Source organism: Trachemys scripta, chromosome 6 (assembly GCF_013100865.1).
Source record: "Trachemys scripta elegans isolate TJP31775 chromosome 6, CAS_Tse_1.0, whole genome shotgun sequence".
In the NCBI taxonomy this organism is placed as follows: Eukaryota; Metazoa; Chordata; order Testudines; family Emydidae; genus Trachemys; species Trachemys scripta.
The window spans coordinates 37,310,062-37,323,928 of record NC_048303.1 but is presented as its reverse complement, the minus strand read 5'-3'; the positions used below and the strand labels follow the sequence as shown (position 1 = coordinate 37,323,928).

Below are 13,867 nucleotides of genomic sequence, written 5' to 3'. Positions count from 1 at the left end.
GTCTGAGTTGAAGGTGACATCCATATTACTGGGGTAAGTAACAGGCAGGAGGGTAGTGTTATCCTCTGTGAGTGAGGAAAGGGATAGCAGGGAGGGCTTGGGCAAAGGAAAGTTTAAGAGCTTTGTTTTAGCCACGTTGAGCTTGAAGCGATGGCTGGACATCCATAAGGAGCAACCTCAGATTCACATCCCAGGTGTCGTTCAAGTTTCATTTGACTCAATGAAGAAGGTGCTATCAGCTGGCTCCCTTCTTACCTAGACAGGTCCGGACATTTCTCAGGATCAGGAACATGGTGAGATGGCAAAGCCTAGGGCAGGGATCGGCAACTTTTGGCACGCGGCTCACCGGGGTAAGCACCCTGGCGGGCCGGGCTGGTTTGTTTACCTGCCGCGTCCCCAGGTTTGGCCGATTGTGGCTCCCACTGGCCGCGGTTTGCCGCTCCAGGTCAATGGGGGTGGTGGGAAGCAGCAGCCAGCACATCCCCCGGCACGCAGGAGGCTTACCCTGGCGAGCTGCATGCCAAAGGTTGCCGATCCCTGGCCTAGGGTCTCACCAAGTGAGGACCATGCTGGTCCTCTCCTCATTCCCAACCAAGTTGCCAAGTACAATCTGGGGGGAAAAAAACTGTTCAAAAAGTGGGGACAACTTTGTCTCATTGAAATTAGCCAACCAAAACAAACATCCATATATGAGAACTTCCTTACATCTCAATAACATTTTGGCCTGTTATAACACTTCTGTGACTTCACCAGGAGCTTTTGAAACTCCTAATCTCAAGTCTTTCACTTGAAACCCATCCAGAGTACATTCTATTCTATATAGGTTCTTATACCACCATGCTCATCACTGTAGTAGCTGAGTGACTTCCAGTAGCGCATTAAGCAACATGATAAAACATATGTCATGTATTCGTTTACTATACTCTCTGCAGGGGGAGAAGTGTGTGCAGTAGAATGTCTTGTTTTGGTACGGTTTGGTAGGTGATTTTTTGTGTGTTTGTTGTGGTGGTGTTTCAAAATTCACATTGCTGTGTATCTATGAAAAGGTGGCAAGGTCAAAGACACGAACCTTGCACTTGGAGGGCAATGTGGTATTAGGTTTGTGAGGATCTTTAGTTCCTGGGGGAATTCATTCCACAGTTTTGGCCTGGCACCCAAGAAAGTTCTGTCTCCTACACAGACAAGCTTCACCCTTACTGTAGAGAGTTGCATTGTGCCACGATTTTCATCCAGGAGACTTAGGCAGTCTTTTAGATATTCTAGGCTCAGCTCATGGATCATACTGAAGATAAAGATCAAGACCTTAAACTTGATTCAAAATTCTATGGGAAGCTATTGTAGAGAACACAGGACAGGTCTTCTGTGCTTGCCATAGCCAGTGTTGCAGAGAAGACGTGCTGCAGTGTTCTGTACTAGTTGGAGTTTGCTAAATTCTAAAGGCTTCAGGCCCAGCCATATAGTCTTGCCGAAGTGACAGACATGAATAACTGAGGCCAGGTCATCTTCCAACAGGAAGGAATTGAGTCTTCTAGCCAGCTTGAGTTGGTAGAAAGCATTATTCATGGATGCTGCTACGTGAGAGTTTAGTGTAAGTGAGGAATCAAAGGAATCCTAAACTGACAAATCATAGGTGTGTGCCGTCAACCAAAAGGAGATTGTACTGTGGGTCAAACTCTTCAGAGTGCTCTTTTCTGCCCACCAGTATCACCTCTCTCTTACTCAGGTTTCAGCTTCATCTTGAGCTGATCACATCCGAGCACTGGGATATCTTGTTGGTAGTGGTGTAGTGAAGGATAGGTAGAGCTCTGTCATCTGCATATTGCCGACATTTGAGTCCATGTCATCTGACCAATTCACCTAGTGATTGGATGTAGATGCTGAATAGGACTGGAGAGAGAGAGAGAGAGAGAGAAATGATCCTTGTGGGACTCCACAAGTGCGCGGTCTAGTGGTGGAGATGCAGTTTCCCATCACTACTCATTGGGTGCATCCCTTCTGGAAGAACTAAAACCATTTTAGCATATTACCCTGGACTTCTGCCCCCCTCTCAGGTAAGACAGAAGTGTCTCATGGTCAACCATGTTGAATACTGCAGAGAGGTCCAGAAAGATGAGAATGGATGTCTGTTCTCTATTAAAGTTCAATAGGAGATCATCCATCAGTGCCACTAAAACAATTTAAGTTCCATGTCCTAGCCTGAATCCAAATTATTCTGGGTCTAGAATGTTAGCTTCAATTAGATGAGTTTGTAACTTTTCTATAAGCTTGCTCAGGAATTGAAGATTTGACACAGGGAAAATTGATGTACCCAGGGTGGGTTTCTTCAGTATTGGTCAGACTATTGCATGTTTGCAGGAAAAGGGGAAAAGTTCTTTCTTTGAATGATGCATTTCCTATTTCAGTCAGGAATTGCATTAGTTTTTCATGATTTTCCTTCACAAAAAATGAAGGGCATGGGTCAGATTCACAAGTCTTGGTCAAGACTCTTTTAGGGTGTCCAGAACTTCTTGAAGACTGAATGTACTCAACTCTGGGAATGCAGTTGGTTGATGGATATAGGTGGAACAGATCCATGCCATCTGAGAAACCTTCATAAATCTAATGTGCATGATCTTTTCAGTGAAGTAGGATGATAGTTCTTCACAGTGTTTGGTGGCCAATTCGGATGCAGGTTATAGGCACTCAGGATTGATTAAATTGTCAGTCATCCTGGATGGCTCCTTGGGAGGGATTTGGCAGCATCAATGGAGGTTGATAGGAAAGTTTTCTTGACCTATAATACAGTCTCAGCATATGATTTGAGGAATTTCTCCCATTGGTGCTCAAGTTTCCACCCCTCTGCTTTTCATCCAGCACAGGTGTCAGAAAAACAAGGCGATCTGTATGGGTAGTGGGGAGGGAGGAACTGTTTGGGGGCCAATATGTCTATAGTCAAGGGTAGTGTACAATAATGATGATTCACTAGGTCCTCGACTCCTCATCCTGTGGATTCAGTGCTGTTGTTCTTTAGCAGGCTTTGGAAATTGTCGAAGACTATGAGCCTTCGTGGTTGAATAAGGAGAATTGATCTTATGCCTGGAGGTGAAAGGTCTCTGAGCACTGCCTTAATGAGGAGATGATCTGTCCAAGAGAGTGGCTGGATTTGGATGTCCTTAATCTTGACATTTACGATGAAGATCAAGTCCAGGGTATGACCAGCTGCATGGGTTGGACCAGACATACCCCATGAAAGTTCTAGCAAGGCAAGGGAGGAGATGAATTTTGGGACATTTGCATCTGTGTCCTTGTCAATATGCCTATTGAAATCTTGCAGGACAAAGAGTCTGGTGCATTTTACCACCATTGCTGATGAAGTATCAGTAAGCTCTTTTATGAAAAGAGTCCAGCAGGAGGAAATATCAGTGGCATCAGACATCCACTTCCTTCAAATAAGTCCTCTGTCTTGACATGATGTCCTTGTCACCTTTTCCTGCTTTGGAAGAGAGGTGGAAAGAAGAAAGGAAGGGAGATAGCACTTACCATTTCATCATGATTGAGTTAGAGTTATAAAGTGACCACCTGGTCAGCAGGTGGTGGTGAACACTGGAGGAGCAGGGCTGGGGCTCAGGGCTCCTTCCTCATATGAGAGTAGAGTCCTTTGGCAGCCTCGTTCATGGTGATGGTTCTGTGCCGAAGGAAGAGGCTGCCTCACTTTTACCATTTAGACAATTTCATTTTTGTTTCCAAATAATTTCTTTAACTATAACCTGTGCTCATTTTTATAAACAATTTTGTATAATGTGTTGACAGGTAAAGATAGCCTTTGATCACATTCACTCACATTGGACAGTTAATACTCCCCGCTGGGAACAAGCCGCAGTTTACACAACAGTACACAGTGTCAGTTTTCTGAGTTCTTACTTTCCTGAAATTTCTGCTGCTGGAATGTGTGAAGACCATTGTTTAAATCACAGATAAAAACTGACAGTGCTGTCTTTTACTTGTGATTCTGACAAGATTTCTGGTAACAACATAACTATGTAGACTGTAAGCTTCTTGGGGCAGAGATCATGGGTTGTATATATTTGTTCGGTTCCTAGCACATGGGGCCCCAATCCTCATTAGAGCCTTTGGACACTACGGTGCTTTAAATATTGAGCACCACTACCACAGAGATCTACCAGAATAGCCCTGCTTTCAGCTATTACAGCTTAGAGGAAAGACATTACTGTATTATTGAGTTGCTGAACTCCAACGTCACAGAAATTAAACAGCATGGTAACTTCTTTGAAAATGAACTTGCACTGAAATGAACCATTTTTTCCATCTCATTGCATATCAGTCAACGAGCTATTACTCCCTCTTCTCAAAAGCTGTCTCTTTTATTTCTGAAAAGAGGGATCATCGGGGTCCTTTGTGAGTCTAGAGTGATGATTACTGTTGGGATGCTGTGCTAATTGCTTCTACGTTGCTCTGTAGAGCACATTGGTTGCTCACAAAAATTACTGAAAGATGTTTTGTCTCTGACATGATTGAATAGTCATCGTCCATAGAAGCTGGAGAGGATTATTTTGGAATAATTTTAAATAATGTACAATCTATTAAAAAGTAAAACAGAAAGAAGCGGTATACAAAAGAAATATATGAGAGCTGAATTGTTGTGGGTTAACAGACACTTAAGTAGAGGGTCTCACTAGTTTCTATAAAGAGGAGAGAGAAACAAGAAATCAAAGAGAAAAACAAGGAGGAGTTAATTAAGGAGCAGGCTACAACTGTTTTGTAATTAGTTTAGGGCCTACTCCAGTGAGATACTGGATGAATGGGAGTGGAGGGCATCTTAAAATTTTATTATTCTGCGAATTGTTTTGTAGTTGTCTGTGTGTTTCCTTCGTTTTCTTCTCTCCCTCCCCATTCCTTGCAAAAATTAATATGTTAGTGGTTGTAGGCATTGTGGAAGGAATAAGGAAAGGGTGGGGTCCTACATGGAATACTGGGATTTGATGATCCTGGGGGAAGAGCCATGCAGATGGCAATGGGAGAAAGAAATGGAGGGGGCAGTGTGACTTGCATCACAGAGGGAGTGGAAGGAGTGAGGAAGGACATAATAAGAAATAAGATCTGAGATACAGGCTTGAGGTGAAGTTGTGCAGGGCGGGTGGCAGGGTGGGAAGAATTTGCTGCTGGTAGATGCTATAGGAGTGAACTGTGGGTGGCCCAGGATGCTTGGTTCTCTTGGGGAACCAGTAATCTTTAACATTAGTAAGGGAGAGCTTACAGTTAGCTCTTTGTTAAAAGGTGGTCAACAGCATCACTGTTTGATTTACAGAAAAGGAAAACAATTTCCCAAAATACTAGTTTAGTTATGCTATATCACTGTTCAAAGCAGAAAAAAAGATTTGTTCAAAATCTTGGCCAATACATTGGAGAGGGTGTTAATTGTAATGAATGATTCAGACCAGGTGGTGAACTTTATTCAGCAAGTCTGATCACTAGGTCACTAGAAATCTGATCTTGTGGGCAGCCAGCTAGATGTTCTAAGGCACACAGTTTCCTAAGCCTTGTCTACACACACAACATGAACTTGTTTAATTAAACCCCTGTGTGGACACTCTTATTTTGGGGTCAGAGTAGCTTATTTTGGTTTAGCTAGAGCTGTTCAGAAAGGTGGATTTTCTGTTCCACAAAATATTCAAGATTTTGAACAGATTTTCATTCTGAATTGGAGAGAACTGAAATGGACATTTTTGGTTTGCTGGCTGTGTGCCTGGTGGGTGCATGTGCATGCACTATTTGCTTCCCCAGCTGGAGAGCTGGCCACTCAGGGAGCCTGGGAGCCTGGCAGTCTGCCAAGAGGACAGTTTGGGGAGCCCAGGGATCCTACCAGCTGAGATCCAAAGATCCCACTAGCCATGGAGCTGGACACTCTGGGAGCTGGGGAACCTGGAAGTCTGGGCTTCCCAGCAGCCTTCCAGACAAGCTGCAGAGAAGCTGGAGGTGGTGTATGAACTGGCAGGAAACCAGGCAGAGGCAGCTAGCTAGCCAGCCAACCAGTTTGGTTTCCGTCAAAAGTTTCAACAGAATTGACACCTCCCAGGGAATGTTTTGATTCTGAACAATCAGCATTTTCTGCTGGAAAACTGTATCATCAAAAAATTTTCAACTAGCTCTAGGTGTAGTCTAAGTTTAGTCCTAATCAATTTAACCTAAACCAAAATACGCCTCTCTCCAACTGAAATACTAGTGTGTTCACACAGGGGTTTGCACTTGTTTAACTAAACTAGTTTAAATTTCCATGGCTCGGATCAAGTTGGGTGACTGTCTCACGTAGGCTCCTTTGAAAATTCCAGCCTAAATCTTTCTGATTTCTCTTTTCCACATAGAACTAGGTATCGTAAACTCATAGAAGATTAGGGTTGGAAGAGACTTCAGGAGGTCATCTAGTCCAACTCCCTGCTTAAAGCAGGACCAACCCCAACTAAATCTAATAATAATAGGCAATGATGCTTGCTTATCCTCTTATTATTAGGTAGGAACTTCTAGGGCCCCCTCACAATATCTAAGCACTTTAACTATTACTGTTGAGTGGTTACTTATTGCAGTTAGGCTTGAGAGATATAAATTATGCTCTGTTTTGATAAATATTATATTTTACTGTGTGGCAATGGTAATTTGTGTGCATTTCACTACCTTTTGAAATGCATACACCTAATTTTCACTTTTGACTCATCAGTTTAGGAACATTTCTCGTTACAAATTGAATTGTAGCAAAATGTAATTTCTTCCCCTTCCCTGGGAGAAAAATCTTTAGAGATATTTGGAGTTAGATCCAAATCTAATTTGGTAGGGTCATTATATTAGTATGCAATTCTGGAGTCTTTCCTGTACAGAAAAGGGATGGTCTCCAGCTTATTTAACAAAACAACATTTGCCTTCATTTCATTTCCATGCACAATCAGGTCAACCTGAAAATTAGCATGCTTGGCCAGGATAAACTTTGGGTAACATTTTCAAAACTGTTAAGTGACTTAGGAACCTAAGTGACTTGTGTGCTTTTGAACATTTTACTCTATGTGGGGAAAATGAAATTAATAATAAATATCAAGGGATTCCCTAAATACAGCAAATCTAGTGCTTTTTTGTGCATGGCTAGTGAAAAAAATTGTAAAAAGTGCTTATATCACTGAAATGACCTTGGAAAGAGCCAGTGCTCACTATCTAAACCAAGACAGATTTAGTTAAAATATAATTTCAGTTAAAAAAAAAGTTTCCTAAAAAAAAAATTACAATTTGTGGGGAGGAAGAGGGGGTCAATTATTATATGCAGGCCTTTCTCCCAGATTGTGTGTGTGTGAAAAAAGTTCTGTTCAAAGTTGAGCTGCTGAGTAGCAAAATATAAAGGGGAAGATTTAAGCATCTGTCTGTAAAAGAGGGATGTCCCTCTGGGTATTTCTAACAGTGGAGCTGGGAATGTGATTCCAAACTCAAGGAGAAATACAGTACTCATGCTAGCTCTCATCAAACTAGTGTGCAAAAAATAGTAGTGTAGCCATGGAAGCATGATCAACCAGGGATGCCCCCCGGATTTTCCCAATGATACCCACCATCAATTCCAATAGAGCCATTCCTGCTTGCAGTCACTGGCCCCTGCGCCTCACTCACCAAGTCCATGCCATGCTCAGCCCCACCTTCCAGTCCAGCCCACCCAGATGTAGTGTCATTCCCCATCCCTGAGAGGGGACCCGGGCTACTGGAAGTGGAGCAAGGCCAGGCAGGTTCCTGGGCAGGAACCCTGGTGCAGGAGTCAACCCTATGGCAGCAACAAAAAGCAGCAGCACTGCCCCCCCACCCACACTGTCTAGTATGCTCACTCAGGTTTGCCTCCACAGTGCCTCTGTCCTGATGGCAGTGGGGCCAAAATTAAGTGAGTGGTGCTGCAATCCTCCTGTGCACGTAGGGGTTACAATGCCACTCACTCAGTTTTGTTCCAGCAGGCCAAATCTCATCACAACTCTGAAGGGACCATGGGGCCAAACCAGTAGGTAGCTGTGCTACCACTGCCAATAATACACACCATTCTTGCATTTGTTCTTAACTCCAGCAGATGGCTGGGTGAGAGAGAGTATGTTTCTCGAACCCACAGGATTTATGTGAGAAAGGCATCTATAACACGGCTGCTACTCTGAAAATCTATAGAATAGTTCTTAAAATACCTAAAGCAGTTCTTGTTACCTCTGTTCCCCTAAAAACCAACCCAGGGTCACACTTGTATTAGTTTTATTACAATGCCGTTGTTAGGTCAGATACAAAAGAGATGGAGCTTATTCATACACGCACACATTCACTGCATTCATACCTTCATGCACCCACACACTTACACAGGCGGAGAGTTACCAGAGAGAGACAGCATGGAGGCCGAGAAGCCGAAGCGTGGTAGATCTGGTGTGTCCACTTGCGGTCATGAATCCAGGCTGCTGAGCAGGTCAAGGAGCAGCCGCTTGTGTGTGTGGCTGCTTCCTTTTATTTTGGAACTGGGCGCTCCTGTCATGTACAGTGAGTTTTTCTTCTGTGTCCGTCACCGAGAAGCATTCCTAGTCCCTGTTCCTTTCATGCATCTTTTCTTTACAGCACTCCGTGATTGCCTTCTCAGGGCAGATTACATCAGGCACACCTGGCTCCTGGCTCTCTTCTCCTTGCAGTTCCTCTCCACCCAATCCCACATACACTCCCTTATCTTCCCCACACACTCCTTTGTTCACACGCTCTCTGAGTGATGGGATATTACAAAGCTTGGAAGTTCATACAAGTGGTAACTTGAAAAGGTTACAGAACTTGCAAAGGTTACAAAACTTCAAAGGCTATGCTAACAATCACTGAAGTTACAAAGTCTGCAAAAAGATTGCAGAACTTAGTGATACAAGTTACAAATCTTACAATCGCATTTGAGCGGAAGCTTTACATAACAGTTCTACATGCATCCAAAGAAGTGGGTGGTATTCACCCACGAAAGCTCATGCTCCGGTACGTCTGTTAGTCTATAAGGTGCCACAGGACTCTTTGCTGCTTTTACAGAATCCAGACTCACACGGCTACCCCTCTGATACATAACAGTTATAAGTTAAACAAACTTTGCTCTCTAAAAGATCACATATATATATTTTATGGGTGTGTTTAATGCTGAGAAATCATGTTATTTTCACCTACATTTTTCATTTGCATGTTAATGTAACAAGTTGTGTCACCTTGAATTGTATTGGACTGTTTCACTGAACTCTATGTTGAGGGAGGAGAGATTGGCTATTCTCTAACCACCAAGTATTTGGACAGGCTGCCTGAATTGGCATCAGAGCTGTAATCTCAAAATTATCTTAACTTGTGAGTGATTTGATCCTAACTGCATCAGCTATTTGGCTGGATCCTAAATATATCAACTTGCTTTGAAATTGTTAATACCCTATTACTTTTGGGACTCTTAACTAAACAAGATTGTTGTCTTTGCACATTATTACATAGAGTTTATAAGAAAGTGTTGGTTGGTTTATTTAGATGATTTAATCAACCTGCTAATTAATTAGATGATTTGATGTTAACCCATTTTATTTTAATATGATTTATTTATATGTATTTTATGCTTTTGCTTAGTTATTTAGTTTAGTTTATGAAATACATAAGATTGGAGATCTATGTGGTTTGGATATTTCCTCCCCAGACATAAGAGTCCCAAACTTGAGGAGATCATGGAGTAAAAGAGAGGCAACTCTGTGACCCACCTACCAGCAGTTCACAGAACTGCCCCTATAGTTCTCCTATAAACTGTGCCTGAACTGAACCCCGTTGATTTTTTAGGTAAAGTTAACATATATTGATCATTGCTTTCAATAAGCAACATGGATTCCAGAACCTCTGAGCTCCTGTTGTGGTGGATATGAGCCAGTCAATCTAAAGGCTGACCAGTAAATAGACAGATATACTGTAAAAACTGTTTTATCCAGCACTTCATCAACTGGAAAGCTCTATAAACTGGCATTTCTGATCATCATTGAAAGTCCGGTTTATAGTCTAGTTGGCATGGGGCTGGCAGGGGGTTGGTTTGTGTGAGAGGGCTTGGGGTGCCAGATCCATGGGTGCTCACCTCGGGCAGCTCCTCACAAGCGGCAACCTGTCCCGGCTGCTCCTAGGCAGAGGCACAGCAGGTGGCTCTGAGCACTGCCTACACCCGCAGGCGCTGCCCCCGTAGCTCCCATTGGCCATGGTTCTTGGCCAATGGGAGCTGTGGAGCCAGCGCTCTGGGCGGAGCCAACATGCAGAGCTGCCTGCCACACCTCCACTTAGGAGCAGCCACCCAAGGTGGGCGCCCCCAGATCCGGCACCCCGAGCCTCCTCCTGTGAACCAACCCCGAGCCCCATCCTGCATCCAAACTCCCTCCCTCTGAATTAACTGACATTTTTCACTTACCGGCACTCCCATTCCCCCAACATGCGGATAAAACAGATTTTACTGTACAAAGTTATCAGACTTTGATTTTTGCCTCTACAGAGAGAGACAGTAGACAAAATTGGTTATAGCTAGTAATTATTTTTTCTGTGTGTTAATAAGTATTTCTTAATCCCTATGGAATGTAAAACTTGTTAGAATTAAGATTTCTGCCTGGCTGCACTACTTTAAAGCTCAAGGAAAGGCAGATCTCTCTGCCTACTCTGACATACTAGTATTGGTCCTTTAATATTGAAAATACATAAATTTACTTTAGTCATAGTTGTAGTTCCACACTGAGTACATCTACATTCCAAACTTCTGTATCCAATTTACACACAGAATCTTAGAAATGTAAGACTAAGAGGGAGCATGATAAATCATCTAGTCCAGTCCCCTGCATTGAGGTAAAACTATGCATTAGCCAGACCATCTCTGACAGGTGTTTGTCTAATGAGTTGTTAAAAACCTCCAGTGATGGAGATTCCACCCACAACCTCCCTAGATAATTTGTTCCAGTGCTTAACTATCCTTACATTTAGGAAGTTTTTCCTAATATCTAACCTAAATCTCCCTTGCTGCAATTTAAGCCTATTGCTTCTTGTCCTATCCTCAGTGGTTAAGGAGAACAATTTATCATCTTCCTCTTTATAACAATTTTTTACATACTTGAAGACTCTTATGTTCCCCCTCAGTCTTCTCTTCTCCAGACTATACAAACCCTACTTTTTCCAATCTTTTCTCATAGGTGATGTTATCCAGATCTTTAGTCATTTTTATTGCTCTTCTCTGCACTTCCTTCAATTTGTCTGCATCTTTCTTGAAGTGTGATGCCCAGAGCGGGACACAATATTCCAGTTCAGGCCTTATCAGTGCTGAGTAGAATGAAAGAATTACTTCTTGTGTTTTGTTTACAATTCTCCTGTTAATACATTCCAGAATGATGTTTGCTTTTTTTGCAACAGTATTACATTGTTGACACATACTTAGTTTGTGATCCACTACACCCCCCCAGATCTTTTTCTGCACTACTCCTTCATAGGCAATCATTGCCCATTTTGTATTTGTGCAATTGATTAGTCCTTCCTAAGTGTAGTACTTTTCATTTGTCCTTACTGAATTTCATCCTATTTACTTCAGACCATTTCTCCAGTTTGTCAACATCATTTTGAATTCTAATCCTGTCCTCCAAAACTCTTGCAACCCCTACTAACTTGATATCATCTGCAAATGTTATAAGTATACACTCTCTATGCCATTATCCAAATGATTTATGAAGATATTGAATAGAACTGGACCCAAGACAGATCCCTGCGGGACCCACTTGATATGCCCTTCCAGCTCTATTATGAACCATTGCTAATTACTGTCTGAGTATTGTCTTCCAGTCAGTTGTGCACCCAATTTATAGTAGGTTCGTCTAGCATATATTTCTCAGAATAGCCTCTCTCCCAGTCACTTTATCCACCTTCTGTAATAAAAAGTTATCCCCAATGCATTCTAAGAACTTCTTGGATAATCTGTGCCTGCTGTGTTATGTCTGGGCAGTTGAAGTCTGTCGTCAATACCAAGTCCTGTGTTTTGGATGATTTTGTTGATTGTTTAAAAAAAGCCTCATCCACCTCTTCTTCCTGGTTAGGAGGTCTTTAGTAAACACCTACCATGACATCATGCTTATTTTTTACCCCTTTTATCCTTACCTAGAGACTTTCAGCAGGTTTGCCTCCCACTTCTATCTCAATCTCAGTGCAAGTATATGCATCATTGATGTATACCACTCTGTCCTATAGCGTAAGAGCATGTAGGAGTAAGTAATCCAGGGCGTGATCATTCCACCTGGGTGTAGGCAGAGATTCATGTAAAGAGGGAAGATCCAGCATGTAAGGCATTCACAAGAAAGTCAGGAGAGACAGGTCCAATTCCCTTATCTGCCAAAGACTTCCTGTGTAATCTTGGGCAAGTCATTCTGTCTCTGTGTGCTTTAGTTTTCCATCTGTAGAACAGGAATAATAATACTTCCCTACCTCACAGGGGCATTGTGAGAATAAATACACTAAAGATTGTGAGGTGCTCAGATACTATGGTGATGCAGGCCATGTAAGACTAATCGAGACAGATATGTGGAGCAGAGGTAAAAGTGCGCTATACACCCTCCAGTAACAAGTAGGGATCTTCCCAAAAGATGGTAGACTTCAGGTGGAGAAGGTACAAGGCTGGTACTCTCCACCTGTGCATCACAATGTAGCTTGCTGGCACACACAGATTTATGCCAATATACAACATGTAGTTAACATAAAGCCACATCACTCATTTCCATATAATTCTTGAGCAGAATCAGTATTACGCTACAGACACCCCATAGTAACTTCTCTAGTCAGGTGACACATGGGACATTTTGGCGGATATATCCAGTTCCAGAACTCCCAGACCTTGGGGATAGTCACATTAGACAAATGAGAGTGTACTCTGCCTATATTTACCAAATGTTCTTTAAGGCATTTTAAAGGAATGTAATACTATTCATTACATGACATACAAAAACACTGTTTTTAGGTTGTAAAGTCAAGCACTTGAAAGTTAGGAAATGCCAGAATTAGGTTGCCTGTGTAACCTTAATTCTGCTGCCTTGTGGTCCACCTGTGCACTGAATGAAGCAGTGATCCACTGGACAAAAATAGGACAGGATCATGGAATCAAACACTGTATTATAATGCAGCTGCATGCAGGGACTGAAGTAAGGTTGCATGGTCAACTATGAATCTGGCATTTCCTAACTTTTGAGTGCTTGACATTGCAACACAAATAATATGTGTTTTTTTAATGCAGGATTTTTTGTATGTAATTTCCTAGGTTTGTTTCTTTCTTTCTTTTTTTTTTTAAAAAAAGGAAAGTTGTACAAGTTATATCATGTACGACTGTAACAACCCCCATCATGCGTCATCAGCACGGTTTGAACCCTGAACTTTCAGCACTTTGCTATTAATTTCTCATTTGAGCTACTAAATTCACTAGCATCTGGAAAAGGCTGTAATCCCATGGGAAATGGGCCACAACTACTATGTCTTGGGTCCAGACAGAGATTAGGGGGATCTTGACCCTCACAGTTTGGGGTGGACTGCTAGGACTATGTGCTGGGTCTGCAGGAATTATGTGGGAAACCTGGCTTGGCTCTCTCTTTCCCACACAGGAGCTAGAGGAGCTCCTGCCTCATGTGGTACCTTAGAGATAAGGCTGGAAAGGATAACAGCAGAAACAACCGAAAGAAAGAAGTTATATTATCAGATCGCAAGGGAGTAACTTTCTCAGAGACTATTCTAAAAGATGGTTGGATCTAATTGTCCAGGTTGTCTCCTATGAAACGTCTGTTTGTAAGAACCTAAACATGTTTGTTGCAATGGGAGGATTAAAGGGTAATTA

General features: G+C 42.4%; 1 protein-coding gene and 1 long non-coding RNA gene across 2 annotated transcripts in view; one reads left to right on the top strand and one right to left on the bottom strand.

Moving 5' to 3' along the window:
- Positions 1–13,867, top strand: part of LOC117879150 — a 33,953-nt gene that overhangs the window by 6,797 nt on the left and 13,289 nt on the right. The gene's annotated exons all lie outside the window — the stretch shown is intronic.
- Positions 1–13,867, bottom strand: part of RNF180 (ring finger protein 180) — a 144,445-nt gene that overhangs the window by 124,226 nt on the left and 6,352 nt on the right. The gene's annotated exons all lie outside the window — the stretch shown is intronic.